General features: G+C 41.9%; 1 long non-coding RNA gene across 2 annotated transcripts; it reads left to right on the forward strand.

The window, feature by feature from the left end:
• Nucleotides 1–24,100: 24,100 nt before the first annotated feature.
• LOC135370380 (uncharacterized) lies at nucleotides 24,101–25,404 on the forward strand. 2 transcript variants are annotated; one of them, XR_010415321.1, is made up of 4 exons: nucleotides 24,101–24,266; nucleotides 24,344–24,414; nucleotides 24,581–24,705; nucleotides 24,873–25,404. It is a non-coding gene; the product is annotated as an uncharacterized LOC135370380 (long non-coding RNA). The 2 variants fall into 2 exon arrangements; XR_010415320.1 differs by lacking the exon at nucleotides 24,873–25,404 and adding an exon at nucleotides 24,805–24,858.
• The last annotated feature ends 461 nt before the right edge of the window (nucleotides 25,405–25,865 follow it).

The following is a 25,865-nucleotide window of genomic DNA, read 5'->3' on the forward strand; positions in this document are numbered from 1 at the left end:
GGAAAAGACTAACCCTCCTATTATTTGTTAAATCGCAAGATTATTTCCTCTGTCCTACTCTTAATGATATTCACTCATACATTCAAATAAAAAAACACAATGCATGACATCTGATCGTAGCCATTAAGCATTTTCACCCCAAAGACTTATCAGAAAACACTCTGGGTACTTTCAGTCAATGGAATCACAACAGCAGTAAAATCCTCGCTCATTATGAGAACTGCTACCACTGCTCTTTAAAATAATAACTGAGACCTTGGAACACTCAACATCATCACCAGGCTTATGTAATGGATGGCACGCAATCTCTTCTTTGCTCATATACTCATTGTCTGAGGCTACACCTGCAAAATTGTGTGCAAAAAGGCGCAAAAGCCTGGGGCAAAGTTCCATTCGTGCTCCACGGAGGACTAGACAGTACGCTGTTATGGGAACAGATATATGATGTGACTGCTTTCCTACTATATTAATCATTTTCACTCTTGAGTTGCAGTTTAGCAAAACTATCACAAAATGCCTGTACCACTCTTACTAAGCTCAACTATAATTTTAGGATCCTTAATATTCTATTCATTATGGAAACTGCTCTATAATTGCGCTGAGTGGGGTCGGCGAAAACATGCTGCTCGTGCGTAAACAATGCATTCTTGCTCTACAGGTGCTACTATCTGGATTTGTCGGCATCCTCAGTGCCAGTCCTCACATCAACGAAGAACTTTCAGCTTCAGAGTGTTTGGCATCCCCGGATTAAAGTTTTCCCGAGATTACTGCGCTTGCTGCTTCTGGTTTTTCGACTGTGACGTCACTCATCATGCCCATAAACGTCTACCCACACCAGTTCGTCTTCAGTGGGGTTGGCAAAAACATGCTGCTCGTGCGTAAACAATGCATTCTTGCTCTGGAGGTTGGTCACTGTTCTACTATTCGCACCAGTAACAAATTTCTTGTTGTTTTGCCGACACCCACAGCCATTGTTCAGTTTGAAAGTGAATGCCTCATTTTTTTTCAATAAGCTCGTTTGCTGTGGAGGCATTGAGACTAATCCTGGGCCGTCTACTCAGGAACTATTAGAATCTCCCATTAGCGGTCAGAAAGAGATCATGACCCAACTTGCTGATCTCAAGTCAAAGCAACAGAGTACAGATGACACAATTCAAAGCATGCGTTCTCAACTGCATTCGCTTGAATCTATGCAAAAAGCACTGTCATCGCAGGAGCGTAAAATAGTGGACTTGGAGGACAGAAGCAGACGCTCGAACTTGGTCATCTACGGCATTTCTGAAGTAGCTCACAAGACTACTGAGTTGCTGAGGGACAAAGTTGTAAATGAGCTATTTAAGGATAAATTGAATGTCTCACGCACCTCCGTAGAATTCCTCGGCTAGGCAATTAACGGACCTAATAGACCGGTGATCTTGTTCTTTCAGGATTTCAATGAAAAGTAGTCCGTGCTTTCTAACGCTAGTAAGCTAAAGGGCACAAATATTGTGATACGGAACGACTCCTCTAAGAGTACCTTGAGGAAGCGTAAACTTTTGTGGGATGGCACTAGGGAAAGCAAGGTCAAAGACGATAAAGTGCAGCTCATGCATGATAAGTTATGGATCAACAATGATTTGTTTGCATGAGATGATAACTTGAACGTGATAATTTTTCTGTCCTCCTCGTCTTCTGCTGCTTCGAAGTGACAAAAACAAACTGTTAAAAAGTTTCGCCTCTTGAATATAAACGCCCGAAGTGTAGTTAATAAATTGTCTGAACTTGAAGTAACTTTGAACTTGTATGATCCACACGATTTGGTGTTGACAGAGACGTGGTTAAATGAATGTCACGATAACGGTGAACTTGTTCCTCCGTCTCATCATATATTCCGAAGAGACCGCCAGACTAGGGGAGGCGGGGTTGCGATTATTGTTAAAGCTGGCCTTGATGCATACCTCTTAGAACAAATTGTTAACCACGAAATTCTTTCTATACACGTTGATTTCTGTGGCATTCCTATTACGTTGTATGCGGTATACAGGCCGCCGTCCAGCCCCTTATCCTTTTTGTCTGCCTTGTATGATCACACGTTTACTTATTGCAAACAAGGTTAAATTATTATTGCTGGGGATTTTAATCGTCCACATGTTGTATGGGACAGCCGAATAACTGTTACGAATGACCAGAATGCTAATGCGTGTTTTGACATTATGTTTGCTCATGATCTTACGCAAGTCATTAACATTCCTACTCGAACTGTTGGGAGTAGCTCCTGTGTTCTTGACCTTATTGTTGTTAGTCCTCAGTGTAGTCTTTATACTGTCGACGTTATCGATGGTATATCAGACCATAAAATAGTTTCATTTTCGTGCTCCTTCCATGCGGATTCCCTGCGTAGTCCCGTGGCTCCTGTCAAAGTCAAGGATTTTAATAGAAGCAGAGACGAAAGTGTATTAGACTACCTAGATATAGCTATGAATCTTTTGTTGGAGATGATGTTAACTCCTTGTGGTGTCAGTTTAAATATGCTTGCATGTTCTGCTTGGATAATTTTGTGCTTGATAGGATTAAAAGGACAAACCGTCCCTATCCTTGGATGAATCGTGAGTTGATTCACCTAAAAAGAAAGATAGGGCGCTGCCATCGGATATCACCTGTTAATGAGGAACTCCTACGTCCACTAGAAACTGGGTTTCGAAATCGTCTGACTGAGGTGAAGCAGAACTTTTTTTCATGTACTCTTTCTAGTTTTATTAAGAATGACCACCAGAAGTTCTGGAGGTACAATGGAGTGTCGAAAAATGTTGTTGAATCAGTAAAGGCTGATAGTAAAATTGTTACTAATCGCAGGGAGATAGCGAATACTTCTAATAGCCACTTTCAGAGCGTGTTTTGTCGAGTGTACCTCTATCATCTGTTGTTGTTGCCCCTGACTTTATCTCCTACGAAGGCATTGTTGCCCTACTTCTTAATCTTAAAGGTAAGTCTTCTTCTGGACCAGATAATACACGGAATTGCTTTTCTACGAAGATATGCCGAATCTCTGGGTCGTTTCTTACACAAAATTTTTTCTGCTGCACTTCAGTTTTCTGTTGTTCCTGATGATTGACGAATTGCGCGTGTTATTCCGGTTTTTAAGAAAGGTGATTCGTTGTGTATGGATAATTACCGTCCTATTTCGCTGACATGCACTTCTTGTAAGCTCTTAGAACACGTTTTAGTGAAATACATCACTGCTTCTCTTGATGAAAACTGCATTTTGACCCCTCATCAGCCCCCGGACCCCCGGAAGGGACTTTCTACAACATCTCAACTTGTTAACACAGCACATGATTTGCTTCTGCTATGGACCAAGGTGGTCAAACTGATGCTTTATTGCTTGATTTTAGTAAAGCATTCGATAGGGTGCCTCGTGACCGACTTATTGTTAAATTGATACGCATTGGTTTGCCTATATGGATCAAATTTGTGCAGGCCTACGTGAGTGATCGTATGCAATTTGTAGATATTTCTGGTAGTTTCTGTGAGCATCTACTTGTCTCATCAGGGCAGTGTTATAGGCCCATTATTATTTTTAATTTATATAAATGATATTGTTGATGTGGTTGAACCTGGTATCCAAATTAGATTATTTGCCGATGATTGGCGTCACTTTTACGTCAGATTTAACATAGTCCAAACATATATCTTTAACGTGTTCTGCAGCTATGCGAAAGCTCGGATATTTGAAGCGAAAATTATGACAGGCTCCATCTGCAGTGAAGATGTTGTCTTATAGCTCCTTAATTAGATCAAAACTTGAATACGCCAGCATTGTGTGGAATCCGCACACGAAATCCGATATTGCAAAATCGGAAATGGTTCAACATAAGGCAGTGCGATTTATTTTTGGGAAGTACTCAAGGCAGGACTCTCCTTCCGTCCTTATGTCGAACGCAAATATTCCAACCTTACTGAAAAGGAGAAAAATTGCTGGTTGAAAATTTTTGTTTTGGATATTTAAGTGCAATATCAGATTAGACTCCGGATCGTTTCTGCTTCCTTTGTAAGCGCGCTCCTCGCGTCATCATCATCCTTACTCCTTTAAGCCGTTATTTGCTCGTACGAATATTTTTAAAAACTCGTTTTTTGTGAAAATGATACCTGAAAGGAACTCGTTGTCTTTTGATGTTGCGAACTGTACAAATAACCAATTTGAGGACGCTGTTTCCGAGTTGTCTGATTAACAACAGTAGTTTTGCATATTCTTGTTATTCCCTCCTGCTTGGGTAGTGCCCGCAGTATCATAAAATAAAAAAAATAAAGTTGCTTAGATTACTATCAATCAAGCGCTCCAAGTACTTCTCATGTCCCATTTCAGGCTATCGCATCTTGTCTTGCAGTGAAGCAGACTCGCATCAAAAATAATTAATTAATAATAATGCTTCATAGGAATTTCTGCCCTGTGCTCGGATACCAGCATTTCTGCTCGAATGCCCATACCTGCAAACAGCTTACTTTATCAACATACCGAGCACCCATCAACATCAAACAAACAAACAGACAAACCAACCCACTTCTAATGATAGAACACTACTCAGCTTTACAAAGTGGCGTTCTTCTGCGCAAAAGCAGTGAAAGGAAAGGGCAGTGAAGAATTGCACGCACTTTTGCTCGAATTGCTATGACTTCAGAAACAGAAGCGCACGCTGATAAACTGGGGAAAAGACACCCATTTCCGTTATCGAATAATTATTGCGTAACGCTACATACACAATCGCATTGTCCCTGCGTAAAGAAAGCACAGAACAATGACACAAAAATTCTCTCTCATACTTCTGCTATCAGAAAGTTATTGCATAATGCAACCTACACAATTGCATAGTCTCTGCATAAAGAAAGCACAGAACAAGGGTACACAAATTGCCTTAAAGGTCAGATATGCCGATTTTGAAGTGCCGCAGAACTGAGCGATACTCGCGCTGTGTGTTCATTACCGAACACTGAATATGTGTGCGAAATATCTTGCTCCAACTGTTCGTAGTTTTTTAGAAAACAGTTTTTTTAGTTCCCACGCCCGGCCGTCAGACCGTCGGCAAACCCTGCGCACGGGCTCACCGACGTCACTGCTCTCGGTTTATCTGTCTTTGGCTTGGCATGGACTCTTGGCTTGGCTGCTTGGCTTCTTTCGTTTCCTCCTCTGTGCATCCAACGCCTAAGAGGAGGCGTTGGTGCATCGTACATAAGCGAACAGCTGTTATGTTGTTGCTAAGCCGGAAACAAAGCATGTGAATGTTTTTTTTGGCACAGCGTCGTTTGGAAAGTGCACTTCCTTGTTCTGACCTTGCCTTTTATGGGCTGGAGCGATATGATTCGTGAATATGCCACGGCGAAGTTGTCGAAGATGCGACGGTGCTACGCTGTTAGAACAATTTATCGGGGCATTCAAGTGTTACCTATTATAAGCTGCCAAAAGACCAAGCAGTGCGAAGCTCTTGGCTGACAGTGGTGCCTGCTAATTTCCATTGCAAGGATTTCGTCCACAAATGTTATCATAGGTTACGCGCGACTCCAGAGGCAATTTGGAATCTCGGCACGAAATCGTCTGATGAAAATCTGAGGTGCCCGACGCATAACATTTTGAACGTGCCACGGATGATCAAGGCAAAAAACGAGAGCAAAAAAAGGTAAGTCGAGGTTCAGATATAAAAAATAGCAAGCTTTATGAATCGATTGTGCAGCTGTCCTACTGCGCTTACTCTGATATAACAACGATTAACAACACAATAGTACTATTGATAATCTAACTTCTGAATTACCACAGGTACACGCTGAAGGCGGAAATGAAGCATGATCTCGCTTGCATCTGGTCATGAAGAAATTGCTGACACGTTAGTTGCAGTCCACCTCCACCAACAGGTATGACAATGTGATGTTATAATTTGAGTATTCATTTATGTTCAACTTTTCATGTGCACTCGCATGCAGACATCTTGACACCACTTTGAGATCTGCCCTCAAAGTTACAACCTATTCTTTCAGGGTGGAAAACAAAGGTCGCCATTCCGATTAGCTGCTATCTCCCAGTTGAAGCACTTTTGTGTCTGGACACTGGTTCCTGTGGATGGGGTGTTACAAGCTTCACTGTCTGGTATAGAAGGTACGTTACATTAGTGCAGTTAATTTGTCTTTTGCACATTTTTGTTACTGTTAGCTGGGTTACTGTTGGACATACAATCCTTTGACACACCGAAGCTGATGTCGCCTCTGATAACGTTTTAGAATTTTCAGTGTCATCAACGTCCATTGAGGAAGGTGCCTTTACTATCTGTGAATCTTTAACTGAAGAATAGCCCAGAATTCATGTTAACATTGTCTACTCTTATTAATTCACTGTCTGTTTTCTGAGAGCTAAGAAAAATGGAAACTATTTATTTGTCACAACTTCACACTGGATACTGGTGTGGTAAGCTAAAATACCTGGATTCTACAATAATTGTCTTCAACTTGGTGCATTACCGTGGGCAATGCCACATTCACTACATTTTTAGTGGGTCCGGTGCACAAATACTGTGTGCATACTGCATACATACATACTGTTCGATAGGCAAAAATACCCGAGCAGTGCTGTGTAGTCTTTTTACCCAAAGTCCATACTCTTACTGCAAAGTCACAGTACGTAGAACAGCAATGTGCAGGTATGTTGCGATAGAGATTCACAACAGAAAGAAGACTGTTGAGAGCACCTAAATTTTAATGAGACGAGGCTTTCGTGCACAAGGCTGCTCTTGTTAATGTCTAACATGAAGTTACAAAATCCCAGAATATATAAAACATGTTGTAATGTAGAGAGCGAGGGGTGGTACAGACATAAAAATAATTCTATAATCATATATAATAAAATAAAAAGGGGGTACAACTCCCCCCTCAACTCAACTCGACAACTCAATAACTCTACTTATTCTCTACCTTACAACGTGTCATATATTCTGGAATTTTGTAACTTGATGTTAGACATCAAGAAGTACAGCCTTCTGTGCAAAAGTATTCTTTCTGTTGTGCACAATCATTATACAGTAAATGCGACTATCCATTTCTTGTCATTAAATGCTTTTCTTTTCTTATTTTCTGCAGTGATGAGCATCCATAAGGACACATGCCAGAAAGGGAGTCTCTTTGGGATGACAAACCCTCATCACCTCATGAGGATACAATGGTTGACGAATGGTTCTCAAGCACATCGAAAGTTCAACAAATAATTCATGAAAAAGCCAGTCAGTGCTAGCACCAGGAATTGAACGTGGACCGTCCTGCTACCAGTCAGAGATGTTACATTTCAGGCGCTCATTGACTTTTGGTGAATTACTTGTTGACTTTGTCCCAAGGTGGAGCTCGCTACAGCTCATTTGCTATCTGTTAATGTTGTGGCGTGTGTTGCGTTTTTCTCTTTGTGTGTTCCAGACTCAGAACGGTTAATTTGGATCAGGTCAGGTACGTTTCATTTAGACATGGCAAACATAAAGTGGTGTTTCTCAACACAACTTAGCAGTGGTCTTCATGCATTACTGCTACGGCCATTAAGCGTGAATAGAAACCTGCACATTATCCATGATGTAAAACCCCAAGACTAGGGAACACGAAGAGACAGACACAAACATGTCCCTTTGTGTTCCCTAGTCTCGGGGTTTTACATATGCATCATCTTCACCAGCTCACTTGCTTGCAGCCATTTTTTCTGCACATTATGTTCACTCTACTTTTATCGTGTGCTATATAATCCTGTTCAAGTTCTGTCAAACAACCTGTAATGCTATAAAAAAATTCAGTACACTGTTTGTGTGGGTTGAATGGTAGTGCATAAATGCAGGAAAGAAACTGTCATGTTATGGCAAGTGTTTACGTATTGTACATTTAACTACTAATTTTATTGGTTAGCTTTCGCTGGCGTATCATGTCAAGCCATGTTATATTAATTTGGAACATGTTCTTCTTAGTAGCCAGAGCAGCTGATACACAGAGAGAACATAGCCCGTGTGTGTTTGTCTTTTCCACCGCAGCCCTTGGGTTTCCTCCCTGATGGCTACACATGTCAGGGATAGGTTTCAGAACCGGTAGTTCCCGCCAAGTGTGAATTGCTTTTCAGGGGATTATGACGCTGGCAGATGAAACATATGGTTTAAATTATTTGCAGGACAGGAATGGCGCAGCTTCACACAAATACTACTACTACGATGTAAGGGTGGTTTCAAATCTAGCTTTTTTGTGTTCCTGACATTATCGCACAAGATGTAGTATCCACTATGATCCTTTATGTGGGGGGTATGTACAGTGCAATCAACAGGTGCTATTTACAAATCTGTGTTTTCTGTGTTGAAATGGGGTAGTTTGTATCCGAGAGCCATAGTGAAACACAGGCCCTCGAGAAACATGGCAACACATTGCAGGAACTCTGGATGCTGCCTAAATTTCCAGAACACACAGCTCAAGGCAGCGGTTAAATAACAAGTGGTTAGAGAAATCCAAGATAGTTGCATCCGTAAGCAGTCCGCTGTTGGATTTGCTTCTGTCAGAGATACGTTATCTCAAAGGGAACGCACGGACACACTCAGAATGATACTAGGGCTGCCTGTGAAATAGAATGAGGAGAGGGGAAGATATATAACCCTTTTTCTTGTCTGTTATTCTATTGGTTAAATTGTCATTTTCTTAGCAGCATATGTGTGTATATTCCAGAGTCTGCTAATAAATATATCAGTTTAGAGCTAGCAGTCGCATTGTAGGTGTCTCATCCTGTCCTTGGTCGCTTGTGATTCACTATGGCCATGCTTGCTATTGCAAAAACAGAAAACAAAAAAAAAAGACAATAGAAAAACACGGACAGAGCGACCTAAAAAGCTGCCTGTTCTAGTGCTCACATGGAGGCAATGCAATGAGGTAACATGTTCCATTCATGAACTGTGCATAGTAGTACATATCACAACGGCAACCGATTATTCAGATTTTTCTCGAAGTACTTTGTTTTTTTTTAGCTTTGTTTGCACAGTCTATTATTGGAGCTTTATGTGATTCCCCTCTTCAGATACATTAAGATTGCTGATACTGTGCAGTTTGTTAATTTTGAAACTGTACTGTGCTGAGGTACAAAAACAGAATTGTCATATCTCCATTTGAGCACATAGGAATAATTTGTAAGTACTTTACTTGTTGACATTAATATTTGCACCAGGTCACAACATTGTTGATTTATGGAAAATGTAAATAAATACATTTATTTGCTTGCCAAACAATGCACAAATGTCTTCTTTTCTAGTGAGATATTCTCTGTTCACCAGACATAAATGTGGAAAAGTTAAAGGGGCACAATGATGGTAGAGTCTAGCGTTGCTTTTTGCCACTTCTCATATATGCACTGTTATTCGTGTGCACATGTAGGAATAGGAAGGTAGAGGATGCGCATAGAAAATTTTGTATGAAGCCACACATATGGTTCAGAAGATTAATTAGATGATGTCCAAGCATATATAATTGTGCTTCATGTGCAATGGGTATGCTAACGGATTGCTTCCATGAAGCCTTTTTATGTATTTTTTATAAATTCCTTTTATAAATGTTATTTTTTATTTTATATAAATTTCATATTACATGTTGTATACTTATATTTTTATAAATTTTATAAACTAAAAACTCAAGTTACACGGCCCCTGTAAGAGTGCCCTTTGCAAATGGTTTGGTAACGTGTTTCGAACTGTAAAGGTAAGAGGCAATCGAGAATGCTGCAGACAAGGTTGCAACTTACATATTGATTATCACGTCCTACATACAAAGTGATTTCTACAATAATTCCTGACCACGGAATTAATCCCGAGGCTGGCCAGTGATGTCACCCAGGACGACAAGTCACATAATTGCCTTTAACACTTTTACACCCCATGGGCTGAGTTGTGAATTGAAAGAGCACTCTACAGAAGGATAAGGTGCACCTGATTTCTAGGATCTATGCTATGCCCTAACTCTTCGGACACCACATTTCTAAGTGGCAATATGTGCTCTGGTACTTCTTTTGCGTCTGCATAGTGTGCGACCACATGGCTACTGGAGCATTCGTGTGCATGTTTTTGTGCGACGGTGTTCATTACAAACAATATCCAGATGTTAGACATAAAATGCAGTAGTTTGTAGCGTGCCACACAACGCAGCGTGACATGGGAGTGTGTGATTCAAAGAAAGCTTCTGGAAAATGCACAGAATCCCACAAAAAGTTTAAAATGTGATTTGTATTTCGTTTTACGGCTTTCGTCGTTACATACCATCGTCGACGCTGTTGCACATTGATAAATCGTACGTAAAACTTGTCCCATAGCAGTATGCGGTTTCTCAAATACATGGCACAATTTTCCTGCAGTAATAAAACGCTGTCGGCATTTTCTTGCTGACACGGCTGTCGAAACGTCAGTCTACAATGGGCAAGTGCTGTAAAGAGGCTAACGCAGACGCGACTTGATACAAATTGTACGTGCTCACAAAACACAAACGACGAATTCCAGTCACAACATCGCACAGAGGTTCGTTCGCGAATGAGTTCGCAGCTGCTGCACTATTTACTTATCGTGGCACGGTGGAACCCGGCTGTCCGCCATCTTCAAGCACAGATACGTGAAGCCGCGAGAAGCCGTAGCTGAAATCCACTGACATGTACGAAGGCGCGTACACGTCACAATGCCCGTTCGGGTGCATCTACGTCATAAAAATGGCTGCGCCCATGTGTGTTTCGGAATGAATTACCTATTTTTTTGACATGGTACTGTACCGAACTGAGAGAATGAAGGTGTATTTTGGGGAGAGTTGGATGTGGGCTTTCAGAATATCACAACCGTTTCGACTATTTGGGATATCGGCATAGCTGACCTTTAAGCGAACAAAGAAGATCACTTCTATTCTGACAGCATAATAGGATATATTCTGAATTTTTACGGGTGAAAATTGCTATAAGAAAGGCACCGCTAATCAAGTCCAGGCATGCGACATTGCATCCAAAACACTGCTCATTGGGGAAAAGGCTTAAGCCTGCGACAAAAAATCATTGAGCATACACAAGTGCATTTTTCGTATGTATATCAACGACCTTCGTCTCTGTCTGTCTGAGAAGTGTTTCTTATATGTTGACGACACCAATATTTTTGTTGAGGACCCCACCATTGCAGGGCTGTTCGTGAAGGCTGATAACGTTTTAACTGAGTTTTCTGCATGGTTGACAGCTAACAAAGTTGTTCCTAACATAGATAAGACTTCATATGTAATCTTTTGCTCACGCCAAAAATTACTTGACCTAGCCAATACACATTGCATTTTGCACATTTTCAATGACATCCGTGAAATTCTTGGGGGTTATCTTTGATGAACATTTATCGTGGGCTAACCATATTCAGTTTGTGCGTTCCAAGGTTACCAGCGGGCTCTATGCTCTTTCAAGAATTCGATACCTGGTCCCCGTCACTTGTCTCCCAATGGTTTTCCATGCTCTAGTCCAATCGCATATTTCTTATGCTATGGAAATTGATGGGCTCACTTATTCATCCAGCCTGCTTCCTCTACTCCACGCCCAGAAGAGAGCAATGCGCATAATGATGTTCGCACATCCCTGCAATAATATCTCATTTGCATTCCAGTGTCTGTCCATCCAGAGCATATACAATTTACTGAAATACAAAGTTGGCATCCTAATCTACAGATTATGCAACAGCATGATCTCAGATCATCTTATTTCAATCACACATCTACAAAAGCCTTATTCGCTGCGGTGCGAACCTGGTATGCTACAGGAATCTCAACCTCGAATGAAGTACAGGATTTATTCAATGAGTTATTTCAGATCCAATGTCTGGGATTCATTGCGGTCTCATATTTTCCGCACTTTCAGTATCAGTTACGCAGTTTATTACACACCCAACATAATGCCCAATCATTGCTGTAGATGTAACCATGTGATGAATTAAATGATAACATATGATGTTTTGGTTAAAATTGTTTTTCTCAACAGCTGTACGAGTGTGGTTTCCGGTTTCGAGTACGAGTTTCCGGTCCGAGGTCGAAAATGCGCGCGAATTTGAAAATGCGATTAAAGACGCGTGGCACCATCTGTTGGAGGGCCGAAGCTCCACCCTCAACCCTCTCCATGCTTTTGTCGGTTGGAGAGCGGCATTCGAAACAGCCAGAGTGCACTCTTCAGTTAAAATGGAAAAAATCGAGTACCGCGCTGTCATAAAATTCTTGACAAAAGAGGGACTTTCACCTTAAGAAATTAAAGCACGATTGGACAACGTGTACAGGGAAGCCTCTCCGTCGTACACAACGGTAAAAGACTGGGCTAAGCAGTTTCGACTGGGGCGAGAGTTCATTGAAGATGATCCACGCGATGGTCGTCCAGTGGAAGTGGTGACACAAGAAAATTTGTCTCTTGGCGAGGAGGAAGTGCTCAGCGACAGGCGTCTGAAGGTGAAGGAAATCTCAGAAAGGCTGGGGCTTTCCAAAACAACTGTTTTTCGAATCATTGGCGAGGGCCTTCACATGAAAAAGGTCAGTGCGAGATGGGTGTCACGACTTCTCTCGTCTGTTCAAAAGCAACAGCGCATCGTTTGCGCCAAAGAGTTTTTGGAGCTCTGTCAAGATAACGAAGAAGAAATATTGAAGTCAATAGACCTCTACCTGTTTGTAAACAAATGACGTCATAATGTTCGACAGCTCCATGAGTTTGGTAGAGTTGAACTACGTTCAATGCTAGTGGCGAACAAGGTTGCGCCCGAAAGCCACGGTCTTGAGGGGATTACGATGGTCTCTGAAAAGGACGCGACCTTCGGTTCTCCTTTTCTTTCAATAGGAGGCAGCGAACAATTGCCCATTCGTGGAACCGAGCTCTCCCCTTCCGATCTGTTATGGTTTCGGTGTGTCTACCGACGTCATGATAACGTTTCTTGGGTAGAGGTTTATTGTCACAGGGTATGAGACAATGGTGCTCTACTATGATCCCCTTTCGAAAAAGGAGTCGATGGAATGGCGCAAACCAGGAGAAGCACTCCAAAGAAAAGCCAAGGACACACAATCCACAAAAGAGATCACGGTAACAATATTTTGGGATTGTCACGGGATCCTCCTAATCGACTTCAAAGAGAGGAACACCACAGTGAATGCGACTTATTATGCTTCACCCCTGCACCGACTGCAAGACACCATCAAGGAAAAGAGGTGCGGCAGGTTGAGTCGAGGTGTCCGGTTGCTCCAGGACAATGCCCCTGTCCACACGGCTTCTATTGCCAAGGCTGCACTGAAGGAGTGCGGCTTCGAAGAAATCCACCACCCACCCTACAGTCCAGACTTGGCACCGAGTGACTACTTCCTGTTCTCAAACTCAGAGGGATCTCAGAAGACGGAGATTTCAAAACGATAGTGAGGTGCAAGAGGCAGTTCACCAGCATTTTGCGGACAAAACTTCTGACTATTTTTTCAAGGGTATAAGAATGCTGGTTGAAAGGTGTCAAAAGTGCATCGAAGTTAAAGGTGACTATGTCGAAAAGTGATACATTTGTTTCGTCTCTCTGACTATTAAAAGTTGGTCGAGCCTGAAACTTGTGGAACCACCCTCATATAATGCTGCGATCCTCGTAACGCTACTCACTAAGTTATCAGTCTGTTTATTGTCGGGTAACTCCCCGTGTGTTCCTTAGTTCTTTAGTAACTTATCAGTGTGTTAGTTGTCGGGTAACTCCCCATGTACTTTGATTTTACTTTTTTAAAAAATATTATATCGATTTAACAATATCTTAATCACAACTAAACTGTATCTTTTAGCTGTTAATTCTTGAACTGTGTTGGGACTGTACTACAGGGCTTGCCCTCACAGTCCCGCTTTGTGTACATTTTTGCAAGATAGACTAAATAAAGATTACCAAGATTATCATTTATCTGTTTCGCGTAAACTAAACGTGGATCACTATTTCCTGCTTGGAAAACAGCGTGCAAATTCTCTTAAGTGAGCAGAGCAAATAACTTCTGCTTGGACCACACTCTGAATTTCTACCAAGAAACCAACAAGGCATTGGACAATTGCATGCGACAGCGAAACAATAGAGATGCAGAGCAGATGTAATGGATATTGCCAGTTGACATCAAAAATCAGAAAAAAAAGCACAGCAGCTCAGGAATGCACAAGGAGCCATATATACCAGCATTTCTTCTCAAATGCCCATAACTGCAAAATTAAGCACTGCTGACTTCATCAACATATCAAGCAAAGTGAATACTGTCACTCAACAATATCGGACAAAGAAACCCACTTCCTGATAGAACACTATTCAGCTTTACCAAGCAGCATTCTTCGTCTGCCTAAAAGCAGTGAAAGTTGAAAAGAGCAGTGGAAAATTACACGCACCTTTGCTCGAACAGCAATAACTGCAAAAACCGAAGCAGACGCTGATAAACTGAGACAAACACACTCACTTCTGCTATCAGAAAATTATTGCCTAATGCAACCTACACAATTGCATTGCCTCTGCATAAAGAAAGCACAGAACAAGGGTACACAAATATCCTTAAGGAAACAGCGAAGATCACTTCTATTCTGACAGCATAGTACGATATATGATAAATTTTTACGGGTGTAAATTGCTATAAGAAAGGCACTGCTAAACAAGTCCTGCAAGCCAAAACACTGCTCATCAGGGAAAAGGCTTAAGCCTGTGACAGGAAATCATGGAGCATACACAAGTGCATTTATCTGTTTCGCGTAAACTAGACGTGGATCACAATTTCCTGGTAGGAAAATGGAGCACAAATTCTCTTAAATGTGCAGCACAAATAACTTCTACTCAAAGCACACTCTGCATTTCTACCAAAAAACCAACAGGGCAATGAACACATGCATGCGACAGCGAAACAATACACATGCGGAGCAGATCTATGGATATCGCCAGCTGACGTCAAAAATCAGAAAAGAAAAACAGCAGCTTAGGAATGCAGGAGGAGACGTGCTTTATAGAGAGCTGACATTTTAATTTCCGATGACTCTCACAAAGTAATGAAGTCTTGAAAATCAGAAAATCAATTTAAAAAAAAGAACAGCAAAATATGCTGCCGTTGTTTTCATTCCCTACGTAGTGTTAACACGACGGGAGTGAGACTTTGTTGGCGTCTCTTATAAAAATACGACATGCAGCAGATGATTACCCTTGCAATAAATATTTTATTCCAGTGCCATGAGAATGTATTCAGAAAGGCTTTGAGTGTGTGAGGTGAGCCCAAGGGGTGTAGAGGGACCTCAATGCCCACTGCTCTGTTGGGTACTGAAGCTTGCAGTGGATGATGCTGGAACGATTTTGTTTTATTTTATTTGAGTGATTTGCGACTCACCTATGCACCTAACATGCAGCAGATGATTACCCTTGCAATAAATATTTTATTCCAGTGCCATGAGAATGTATTCAGAAAGGCTTTGAGTGTGTGACGTGAGCCCAAGGGGTGTAGAGGTACCTCAATGCCCACTGCTCTGTTGGGTACTGAAGCTTGCAGTGGATGATGCTGGAACGATTGTTTTGTTTTATTTTATTTGAGTGATTTGCGACTCACCTATGCACCTAACATGCAGCAGATGATTACCCTTGCAATAAATATTTCATTCCAGTGCCATGAGAATGTATTCAGAAAGGCTTTGAGTGTGTGAGGTGAGCCCAAGGGGTGTAGAGGGACCTCAATGCCCACTGCTCTGTTGGGTACTGAAGCTTGCAGTGGATGATGCTGGAACGATTGTTTTGTTTTATTTTATTTGAGTGATTTGCGACTCACCTATATAGTAAAGAGTCGTATGCTTATGAACATTTGCAAACTGGTTTGGTTTAAAAATTATTAGAGGTACAGCGTGTAGCGATTGATGTTCTCATTTACACGTTCTATTCAATAGTATTTATGCAAAGTATATGGGTGCAAGCATATCAAAGTAAAATGAAATGAATCCCCTTCTGTATTATAACTGCTGCGCAAATACATGGCACCGTTTTTTGTTGGATGTATAGCCAACATGCATTCATTTTTTTTTTTGTTCACGACGTTCGACTGGCAATATTGTATTAAATCCGGAACAAAGGCATATTGTTGCATTCGAATATATGTCTGTACCGTGTTTTGATGATGGTTGGATAATTACTGACATGAAGAATAATATGGATTTATGTGGTTGTGAATAGACTTTGGGTTTACACTTGTTGTGGCTACAGATATGTGAGAGTGCGTGCACGTTTTTGCAGCTGGGACCCCACGTGATAGGTAACTTCTTTGTGTTTGCCTTCCCGTGTGACACGAGTGATAAATTAATGTACTATTGCATGATATATTGGTTTAAAAAAATAAGGGTTATCGCGTTTACATTCCAACCTGTCGTATAGGCCGAGCGTTTTTAATCGAATTGCCTCGCGAACCTGATGAAGTCCTTGTTTTGGGCAGGCCATTTATGAGCTCTCGACGTCGGTCCTGTTGCGCTGCATTTGATATGCTTTCCTGAAGTGGTGTGCTTTGTTCATATCGTGTGGTTCATTCGATGAGCTCCAATTCTATCAGTAGAAATGAATAGGAGTGTTTGTTCATTTGTTTGTTGTTCATTACTATGTGTCTGTCACGCACGTAGCGGTGTTCAAGCTTAGTTTTCTTGGTAAAAATTCAGATTTTATTGTATTATGCTGTCCGAGTAGAAGTGAGTTCCCCTGCTCGCTGAAGAGAATTTTTGTGTCATTGTTCTGTGCTTTCTTTACGCAGGGACAATGCGATTGTGTATGTAGCGTTACGCAGTAATTATTCGATAACGGAAATGGGTGTCTTTTCCTCAGTTTATTAGCATGTGCTTCGGTGTTTGCAGTTATATCTATTCGAGTAAAAGTGGGTGTAATTTTTCACTGCTCTTTTCATCTTTCACTGCTTTTATGCAGAAGAAAGCCGTTTGGTAAAGCTGAAGAGTGCACAATCAGGAGAAGTGGGTTTGTTTGTTTGCTAGATGTTGCTGAGCGACAGTATTGACTTCCCTCGATATGTTGATGTCAGCAGTGCTAAATTTTGTAGTTATAGGTATTTGAGTAGAAATGCTGGTATATGAGCACAAAGTAGCAATTCCTATAGAGCACGTCTCCTTGTGCATTCCCGAGCTGCTGTTTTTTTTTATGATTTGTGACGTCAACTGGTGATATCCATTACATCTGCTCTGCATCTCTATTGTTACACTGTCGAGTGCATCTGTCCATTGACCTCTTGGTTTCTTCGTAGAAATTCAGAGTGTAGTTCGAGTAGAAGTTATTTGCTCTGCTCACTTAAGAGAATTTGAGCACCGTTTTCCAAACAGGAAATAGCGATCCGCGTTTAGTTTACGCGAAACAGATAGATGCACTTGTGTATGCTCAATGATTTTCTGTCGCAGGCTTAAGCCTTTTTGCCTGATGAGCAGTATTTTGTATGCAATGTCGCATGTCTGGGCTTGATCTGCAGTGCCTTTCTTATAGCAATTTATGCCCACAAAAATTTAGCGTATATTGTATAATGCTGTCAGAAATAGAAGTGATCTTCGCTGTTCACTTAAGGGAATTTGTGTACCCTTGTTCTGTGCTTTCTTTACGGAGAGACAATGCAATTGTGTAGGTTGCATTATGGAGTAATTTTCTGAAAGCAGAAGGGAGTGTGTTTGTTTCAGTTTATCAGCGTGTGCTTCAGTTTTTGAAGTCATAGCAATTCAAGCACAAGTGCATGCAATTCTTTGCTGCTCTTTCCTTCTTTGACTGCTTTTACGCAGAAGAAAGCCGCTTTGTCAAGCTGAATAATGTTCTATCATGAGAAGTGGGTTTGTTTGTTTGTTGGGTGTTAATGGGTGCTCCATATGTTGATAAAGTAAGCTGTTTGCAGGTATGGGGATTTGAACAGAACTGCTGGTATCCTAGCACAGGGCAGAAATTCCCATGAAGCACACCACCCTGAGTGTGAATTAATTATTTTTTATGTGAGTTTGCTTCACTGCAAGACAGGATGTGGTAGCTTGAAACGGGAAGTGAGAAGAACTTGGAGTGCTTGATTGACAGTAATTTAAGTAATAGCTCTATTATAGAGCAGTTTCTATAATGAGTAGAATATTAAGGCTCCTAAAATTATAGTTGAACTATTAAGAGTAGTACAGGCATTTTGTGATAGTTTTGCTAAACTGCAACTCAAGAGTGAAAATGATTAATATAGTAGGAACGCAATCACATCATATATCTGTTCTTATAACAGCGTTCTGTCTAGTCCTCCGTGAGCACGAATGGAACTTTGCTCCAGGCCTTTGTGTCTTTATGCACACAGTCTTGCAGGTGTAGCCTTAGACGATGAGTATATGAGCATAGAAGAGACTGAGTGCCATCCATTACATAAGCCTAGCATTACATATTGAGTATTCCAGGGTCTCAATTATTATTTTAAAGAGCAATGTTAGCAGTTCACATAATGAGCGAGGATTTTACTGCTGTTGTGATTCTATTGACTGAAAGTAGCCATAATGTTTTCTGTGAAGTCTTTGGGGTGAAAATGCTTAATGGCTACGATCACATGTCATGCATTGTGTTTTTTATTTTAATGTAAGAGTGAATATCAGTAAGAGCAGGACAAAGGAAGTAACCTTGCGATTCATTTAGTAGGGTTTGTCTTTACCACTGCCTAATTCCGCACTACACGTCTTCAGACAGGATGTGATGACGTCATGCAGTGGCTCTACGTTTCAGGTGTCTGTAGCACTACGTTGACCGTTAGTGGAGAAAAAGTGTAGCCCCAGAAACTGGGAGGTTTAGTTCTCACTGGTCGATGGTGTGCATTTTCCTGAACAGATGTACGATGAGGACTAGTTTTGAATTTGAAGTTGAGTGTGAATTTTGTTTTGAAGTTGAGTGTGAATAAAAATAGTTTGATCCCGAAGAGTGTGTTTTCCACTTTATTCAAGTGTTTCTCTGTGGTTGCTTTCCCTTGCTGTGTGACAAACATGTGATTTCTCCTCGCGTGACAGTGCTCGTTCACTAATACCCTGACATGCCCGGACTTGTTCTGTCTTATGATGCAAGCATGCTTTCCTTTTGTTGATGCATCTAGTTCAGTATTTTTTCCTTTTTGACAAGAAACACTCTCATTGAAGCAGTATCTTGATGACAACGATATCTGCTACCATGCCCTTGACCTCAATAGAGAGGAGAAAAAAACATTAAGATTCAGCTCTCTGCCTGTCTCTCGCATGAAACGGACGTGATAATTTTGACCCAGCTTTGTGTGCGATAGGCAGTGACGTGACTTGTGCATGACGGGTGCAGGTTGTTGTTCCTGTCCGTGCATCACCACCATTTTCTGTCTTCCGCAAAAACTGCCTTGACTTCGGGAACAAGAGTAGGGCTGGCATGATTGTAATTATTTTGTTATGAAATTAATTCAAAAATTAATTCAGTTCTGTGCCGAGCTGTCGGATGGAGCGAACGCATCGTTCTGTGTTCCTCGTGATCTTCAACTAAACAGCTTCTCTCCACTCTATTTCTATCTATTTTGTATGACCAAGAGCATCCGGAAACATGCAGAGTGGTGTGGACACCATTAGATGGTCCCCAATTAGTGTGGTGGCTCCCTGGATGGTCCCAATAACTGTGGGGGGTCCTCATTAGTTCTAATTGCTAATTTCGTGGTGTCTACATTCCCTGTGTGTTTCCGGATAGCCATGGTCAGTGCTTACTACTCATGATGGCCGCTATAGGGCAGCTCCCAAGGTATGAGAAGGCATGTTTTGCTCAAACATTTAGCTTATCAAACTCTGATGCCCTTGCAGGAATGTCAAGTGCGATTATGGGACGCTATAAAGTCTAGCTATAACATCAGTCTCACAAAGTGTGAAAGATGAAAGTCACAAAGTGTGTTTCCGGATAGTTGTGGTCAGTGCTTACTACTCTTATGTAGGGGCCACTGTCAATAATCAGAGTGTCGAACTGAACTGAAACCCGAATCCGGAAAAAGTTAAGTTAACCTGAAACCGGAAAAAACTCTATTTTGAAGTGAACCGAACCGAACCATTATTGTGGCTGTCGTGATGGCACTAAACTGGATGTGAACCGAAAAACGAGGACACGGTTTCCGGATCAAATAACATTTTGCAAACATTGGAGCCCTCTGCCGCTGTGTGCAAAATTCAGTGTATAACAACTTTTCTTTCGCAACTTTGGGAATTCCCAGACAACACGAAACTTTGTAGGGACATCCCAAACAGGTCCCAACATCCGCAGTCCCACAGGCGATGTATCTCGTACATTGGTAGGACGTGCGTTTGAAACGCAGCATTTGAAATCCGCGAAATCGCCTTGTGGATGCCAAATTGGGACGTTCGGCAATGACCAGTGTGGAAAGCGGCGGGAAGGAGGCCACTCGAGCGTCCATTATTGTGATGCGAGTCTGCGAGTCTGCTACGGAACTGTCGTTAGCAATAGCAAGCAAAAGTAAGTATATTTCAACTTTCCGCACTCTTGAACTGCACTGTCATGTGACTACTATTGCATGTTGAGGCCCATCGTGACTACGTCAGTCAGATGCAGCTGAGATGCACGCTTCCCCATCCAGTGTTCCTCCGCATGCTAACTTTGAAGAGCGGCCGAGGTTGTGGGCGCTTGCATCGTCTGTGTCACATATGTAGGTCTGACAAAACTGTTGAAATTGCTGAGGACGCAGCGGTCATTTATCGATCTCCCAGCTTGTGCAAGGACGTTGCTACGAACCCCACGTTTTGCATCCGGTGTGGAAGGAGTGGAAGATGGAAAATATTGCCATTTCGGTTTGGTTAGATACGAAATTGCGATAATTATGAACGTGAATGGACTTCCACTGACAAAAGATCAGTTTTGGCCTATACTCTGCCACATCATGTTTGAGAGCAGGTTTCGCGTTCTTGTAATACATCTCCCATTTGTGGCACCGTTGCATATTCACCTGTACATTTAACTCCCTTTGTATATGGTTGTCTTGCAGTGAGCCGCATTCGCTCCATCTCTACTTCTGCTCTTCCTTCGGCTGCCCACACTAGAAGCGCAGTTGAACTGCGCCACAGCCTGTACCAGGAACATTCCAGTTTGGACCCTTGTTTGTTGTTTCGTTCGGATAATTTCCTTCCACACTCACTGAATTTTTGTTTGAATTGTTTATATAGTCTACGGGCTTGTGGTAGGTCTTGCATTTATAACATTGTTGCATATTCACCTGTACATTTCATTTCCTCTGTATGAATAGCGAGTTTTAGTGCATCGTACGTTACCGCATTTGCGTACGCAAGAGGTAGCGTTGCTGGTTCTGTGCACGCGCAAAATATAGAGAGCTTCGCGCATTGCGCAAAACCACCACGCTATTCCTTATGTACGCAGGGGCGATAGCGTACGGTGCATTAAAACTCTCTATTGAATTGCAGTCAGCCGTATTCGCCATACATCCACCTCTGCCTCTGCTTCCGCTCCTTCCTCAGCTATCCAAGCCAGAAATGCGCCTCTACAAGGTAACATAATAAAATTTCAGGTAAAATTTTCAGTACCTGTCGTAACTTACAACATCCTATTTGAACTTTTGTACTGCCTTTTCTTGCTGCAAATTGCATTATCAACGTCCGACGCTATGGTGTGATGCAGAAGGGATTTCATGAATGTTGCAGTTGCATATTATAATGCCTATACTTGCTTATAATAAGCTTAAACTTCTGCTACATTACCGTTTGACCCCTTTCGGGTTGAGAACCTCTTTACAGTTTTTACAGAGGGCATTTTTGACAATCTATTTGGAGCTTTATATTTCTTTAGAAGCGGCAGCTGCTATCCCCTGATTTGGATTTTTTAGTGTTTACAGGGAACAGTTATAACCCCGTACAAGTGTTTGCATTTGCTCGAACTGTGATATTTTATTAGCTTCATAGTATTAATAGTCAACATGCTGGATGATGACAACTGTAACCCAAAGGAACAATAAAATTTTGTCATGTTTACTCAAGGTGTGTGCATGTTACTTGCAGTGCTTATAATACATTATATAGCTTAAAAAGTGGAAAGAACAGCACTAAAACGGGGACGGGACGAGAGGGAGGGGCTTCTCAGCGATATCCCATTCATGTCTGATGCACATCCTTCGGGGACATCCACAGGATCTCCCTGAAACATTTCTCGGTGTCTCATTTTTTCATTTTTGGGACAAGTTTAGGCTGTGTTTGGAACATGCCTGGGATGTCCGCAACATCCCCAATGTGACGTCCCAGTAACGTTTATCGGACCATTTCGTGTTGTCTGGGTAATGTTCGGCAACCTCTAGTGGGCGACAAAAAAGCCAGAAAGGTACACTTCTTGCTTCTTTTTGCAGAAAAGATCTGGCAACATTGATGAAGAAGAGTGCACTCTAGTCTATAGTTTCACTTTATCATCGGGATCCTTGGAGGAAGGAAAACTAACTATGAAATCTGACGATGTTCTTGTTAGCGTTACCTATTCAGTGCCGTTTAATTTGGCTCCTTAACGTAGTATGGTTTCATTGTCTGTACCACGGTACTGAGAGTAACCTGCTGGATGCAACTGGGAAAGTACAGAACGCACGGGTGGTTATGTTGCATGTCGTCGCTGTACGCAAGTAGCTGAGAAAAATCAGTTTTTCTACTTGTGTTATCCATGAATATAACCTTCCTTATCTTGATACCATTTCTTTGTCTCATGTGATTAATATATATATATATATACGGAATGGAAAAAAGGTAGCACCACTGGCCACCTGTATGCACTGTACCACATACTCACCCCATCCATATGAGTTTTCAAATGCAATGTGTCGTGTCCCATCTCCGGACGATTTACTGGGGAGGACAGCTCCTTTTGCAAGTGTTTTCTAGGCATTGCACATGTGGGTGCAATACAATAGTATACGCATGTACATACATCAGACACTTAATGTTTTCTTGTTTCATGAGGCACAGAAATAGGAGGCAAGTTAGCTGGTGCGAATGCGATGAGGGAAACATCTTAAGTTTGAGAAGCAAGCACAGGGACACGGATGAAGGGGAACATGGAAAAATACCAAGAAGCAGATGAGACAGGCTCAAAACCAGCAAGTAGTCTGCCTCGGCTGCTCCTTTGTATTTTTCCGTGTTCCCCATAACCCATGTCCCTGTGCTTATTTCTAATTCTCAAGGAGATGTTTCCCTCATCACATGTTTATGGCTTGTGCAGATGCATGACATAAGTTATATACATAATCACTATACATTTGTCTCAGAGCACAGATAAAACAAAAAAACAAACAAACAAAAGGGGTTGGGGCCGAAGCCATGCAAGATCACTGTTACACGGCAGCTGTCTCCACAATCTCAACAACTATGCAACGTGGCAACATGTTCACTTATTCGAAATAGCTGCAAAGTCCTAATTTACTGACCTTTAAACTGAGTCAGCTTTGTAAACATCTGCCTCTTTTTACGTGAAGTTTTTGTGTTGTATCCTTGCTAATGTGATGCAGCCTTATGTCAATGTACTTCTCTGCTACGCACTTTACGAGATGGACATAATGATTGTCTAAAGGACTTTGATCGAACATGTGATCACGGAGCAAGGGAAAAAGGCTCCAGTCGAGGAATTTGTGGAGCACTTCGGAAGTCATTGTTGCAAGGATGTTCTTGGCCGTGAGTCTATTTTCTGCACTGGCAGTCCGGACAACTTGTTCTGATTTCTGTGCAATTTTGATTACACTTTCAGATGGATAGAGCAGCCCTCCTCTGCTCTTTCGATATATAAGAGCATATGTTGGCTCTTCAGAAGGGGATGCAGTTAGTGCATTTATGCACGTTTCACGCAGCAGGGACTTCTGAAGTTTGCGCACAACAAATCCTGCTATGTATGTAACTATCATTCCCCCGCATTCTGAAATGTGCCCAGGATCAGGACAGTAATCGTGGTCGTCATCAAAACCTTGTTTTGATGACGTTGATGTTGTTTTGAAAAAGTTTTCTTCACAGCTTGGCAGCAGTTGCCTTCAATCGCTTGTCCCGTTCAAGACCTCCTCAGAATGTGTGGCTCTTGCACTGCTCACGTGGAGTATCGCAATGTGCTCCTGTGGCAAGCAGTTGCCAGTGGTGATGTCTCTGACTTCGTTTTGCACAATCAGTCGCTTGAATGCTGCGGCGAACTGTTGGGCACTAGGATTGTCGTTGCACCGTCCATGGGATCTGATAGCACCAAAGAAAAGTTCGAGATGATCTTGGCTCACCTTATGAGATGGTATGTACATCAGGACCTTTTTCTTCACAACCAGTTCATCATAGAGAATAAGTAGGCTTTTCATTGCAATTTTGAAGCCCAAGAATCCAGTCTTCCGATTGGTCTTCAATAGTGGGATGCCATTTGGATGTTCTCTCAGGCTGGACAGGTAAGTGTCTGCAATGTTGAACAGGGACTGAACGGAAGAGATGTTAGCTGAACACAGTGGCTTTTTCCAGTGCTTCTGATACATACTTCTTGAGTTTAGGACGTCAAAAATATTATTAATGATTCGGAGAAACTGTTCTGTGTCTTGACTTTCTTCAAATCCATAGATCCCTTGTGTGCGACATTCTGCAATGGCATCCGCAACAGACATACTTAGAACTTGAGCTGCCAAACTGACTTTCATTGGTTGTCTTCGCCAATCGATATGTGAGCTGCGGAGACGGTTAGCAAGGTGCAGTCCCTCTTTCTGTTGCAGACTGTGCAGCTTTTAGATGAAATTCCACTTTATAGCATTCCCGTCTGGACTCATTATGATCTTCTTGTCACACAGCGCATTTCTCACGAGCTTCAGCATATGACAAGGATCCATGAAAACGACAACAACTTGACCTGTTTCAGGGTGCTGGAAACTTGTCTTCAAATTTTTGGGGTCACTGAAGTTGCACCCAAGCTGTCTAAACATTGCGAAGTTTGACGGTGCCCCATCACAAGTTAAGGAGACAACAGTCGCTCCCACTTCATGGGCAAGGACAAGACTGCGTTGTACTAGGTCAGCCCTTTGTTCACCGCCAAGTCCATCAACAAGAAAATAGCCCAACGGGACCTTCCACCTTCCATTAATAGCCACTGCCATTATCACGAATGCTGCCTTAGCCATTGGCAAGCAATCGCCATCTGTTCCAGTGCCCATGTCAACATAGCCTTGGAATTGTTTGCCGTCCCATTGGAGCTGCTGTCTGATTGAAATTTCATCCACCATGAGACTGCATAATGTTGGAAAGCCTGACTTGCTATTCTCTGTTGCTTTCATTTTCAATGCATTCAGAGCTTCTTTTGAGAACCCTGGCCTGCCATCAACTGATTGGTACCATTTGCTCAGTGTTTTTGGATGAGGCAGGCAGGTGTCGAATACACTCCGTACATAGTTATAGGCCCGAGTTGAATAAAAATGTAAAGTCAATGCAAATGCTCGCAGCTGAGGTGAGTACTGTGTGGGGAGGGGATTTCCTGTGCGTTTTGCAACCTGTCTTTTCAATAATTCTTGATTTGTAGCACCAAGGCTCTCCAAAACTGCAACATTCTCCTCAAGCAGGATCTTCTGTCTTGTTAAATCCTTAATCACACCTTTCAGCCCCGCATTTCTTTTCTTTAAACGTCGATTTGCCTGTTGAAGTCTCTTTATCTGTTTGCTGCTTTTGGTATGTGGGGACGTATACCACTTGACCCGTTCTCTTAAGAAGGCTTTCTCTGGAGTATCAGCTGTGGATTTTGCCTAAAACAGATCCATATACAACATAAATTTTTGTGATGTACATTTTTCCATTTTCTGACGTGGTATGTCCTTGTTAGAATCTTGTGAGGATGGGAAGGTTTTATCCTACAGCACACTTT

Source organism: Ornithodoros turicata, chromosome 1 (assembly GCF_037126465.1).
Source record: "Ornithodoros turicata isolate Travis chromosome 1, ASM3712646v1, whole genome shotgun sequence".
Taxonomy (NCBI): Eukaryota; Metazoa; Arthropoda; class Arachnida; order Ixodida; family Argasidae; genus Ornithodoros; species Ornithodoros turicata.